Source organism: Oryzias melastigma, linkage group LG14 (assembly GCF_002922805.2).
Source record: "Oryzias melastigma strain HK-1 linkage group LG14, ASM292280v2, whole genome shotgun sequence".
NCBI classification, from domain to species: domain Eukaryota; kingdom Metazoa; phylum Chordata; class Actinopteri; order Beloniformes; family Adrianichthyidae; genus Oryzias; species Oryzias melastigma.
In genome coordinates this window covers 8,839,540-8,842,155 of record NC_050525.1, presented here as the reverse complement: position 1 = coordinate 8,842,155, position 2,616 = coordinate 8,839,540, and positions in this window count along the sequence as shown.

The following is a 2,616-nucleotide window of genomic DNA, read 5'->3' as shown; positions in this document are numbered from 1 at the left end:
TATTGTCTTGTAGTAAGAAATTAAATGCCTTATACGCTGTTAATAATGTCTGATATTGTATTAAATCCTATAATTTTAATAATTTAGATTGTATAAAAAGTTGGTTAGTATGGTCATATAGCCTGCTTTGTGTACGATCAGGACGGCTTGTTTTTATTAAATGCATAATTGATGTAATGAAGATTTATAATTATTTCCCCAAACCTCATTACAGTAGGTGAGCACTAAGAAGCAGTACAAAGTATAAAGTGAATTATAGTGTAGGAAGTATTTAACTTTGTTAATTATTAAAAGCTTTTATAGATTTTTATTTTAATATGTCTAATGTGTGTTTTTCTTTATAGTTTGCTGTCAATTATTAATCTTTAAAACCTGCTATCTTGTACAGTTTCTATTGGGAAACCAATTATTTTCGCTGTTCAAAATTTTCCTTGTGGTTACCAAATTTTACAGTTTTAGTTTTCTTTAAATTCAATAACAATTTGTTGCAATACAGCCATTTTTAAATAATATATAGGTCTTTGTTTATAATCTTAATAAGATACAATAGTTGTCAGTTTTTTTTAGTTACATTAAATATGTTATTAATGTACAAGATAAATAGTTTTCTTCCTAATACAGATCCCTGAGGTACATTACATGTAGTTTCAAGAGTACTTGAAGTTTATTGATCAACGTTAACATGTTGTTTCCCTCCTGATAGATAACTTTTATCCGTTCTAATTTACTAAGTAGGCCTCGAGGGTTTTCCTGAAACCCTGCCTTATCTGCTGTTGGTTACCTGGATAATTTGTAATTAGCCAATAAGGAGCTTTGATGGCAGCTTGGTTGGAAAACCTGTAGGACACTGGCCCTCGAGGCCTGGATTTGTACACCTCTGATCTACTGTATAGTATCAAATACTTTTTTCAAGTCAATAAATATACCAGCTGAGTGTTTTTTGTTGTCAAAGCCTTTGTAATTTCTTCTACAACATTGATTATTTAACGTTCTAAACATTTGAATGGAAAATTTTGTGTAGCATGCTTTCAAGTGAAAGGGGTGTGGCCTTTCGGCAAGCACATTCCAGTGCATTCAGGTAGAGGCTAAACAATTTTTTTTTCCTGTCCTGACTCTCAAAAGCTGAATAGAGACGGGTTGAAAAACTATCACGTGTTGTTTTTCTGCCAAATCCACATTAGTGTGTGCTTTTTAAGCTTTTATTGTACAGGTAATCCTGAAACTGTAAATACAACGCCCCCCACCTCCCACCCCCCACACACACATTAAAAGATAAATAAAAAAAAGAAAAAAACAAATATTATCCAATTAAATTGTCTATTAAGTAGATTACCCCCCCCCAAAAAATAATAGTCTTGCAAGTGTTTACAAGGAGAAGCTGAAAGTCTTCTTACCAAACTCTTTTCCCACACTAGGACTTTTATTGTAAATCCAGCCGATGTCAATTACACTAGTACAATCAGGGAAAAGATTGCTGCAGGTGGAAAATAGATTTGTAAATACACAGGTGAGAACCACCAGTGATTGTTAAAGCCGATCCAGCAATCCCGACAGCTGCCTTTGAAAGAGCATCCCTGCACCTCTGATATGGAGCTGCAGGCTGCAGGCTTTTATCAAGGTTGTCTTTGAGGAGATTTGCCTTTGTTGCCTGACACTGATGCACATAGTTCTAATTACTTTTATGAGATTTATTCTGCAACACTACATGTCAATCTTACCGCTTACTCACCGCAGTATTTCTGTACAATGTGATGTTTTTAAATTAACTTAAAAAAAACATTATTTTTAATTTTTTATTAGTTTACTGCAGAACAGAGCAGATAGTAGCCAGTGTTCACAGTGAACAAAATAGAAAAAGGAAAAGAGGAAAGAGGCGTGCTACACAAATCCAAGAGCCTAAAATGACGTGGATTTCATAATTCTGCAGAACAAAATGCTGGAAAAAAATGCGGGAATGACATTTGCACATATAAGTGGAAAGGGGGCCAATGTTCTGCTCCTATCTGCATAATGCCAACCATTTTGTTCTTTGAGGGGTTTCTAAGCCATGGAGCATCTTGGAAACAGGCTGTCATGACTTTGGAAAGCTGCCCTCACTGAACAGACAATGAAAACAAATTCAACAGACAAGAGGGAGATTAAAGTCACTTTGTGGGGCAAATAAATGTATTAAAATGACATTAGCTCCCAAAATTTAATTATTTAGCAATAGGGCCACCAATCAAAACCCCACTTTCAAGCTTAGAAAGTAATGAAATAGATAAAATGTTTTTGTAGTAGGGAAATAGAGTCAGGATTAGATTAAGCAAAGTGCACTCCTAGGAAGACAGCAGGGAGGTCCATAGTTTTTTTTCCCCCCCAAAATCCGTTTATGAGTCAAAATGAAAAAGTGAGAAAAGAGAACAGACTCAAGAGACACAGACAGTAAATCCAAAGACCCGTTTGTTTCAGCAACAAGCCAATCCACAATATCGACAGGAAGAGAACACCAGTCAGTAGAGTTAAGATTTAACTGGAGAGTAGGTTCTGCTTTTTTCAGGAATACTTCTCTGAAACTACATTTTGATAAAAAACAAGAAGAATATCAGAGGCATCGTTGTGTGGCCAGCAAGTCCT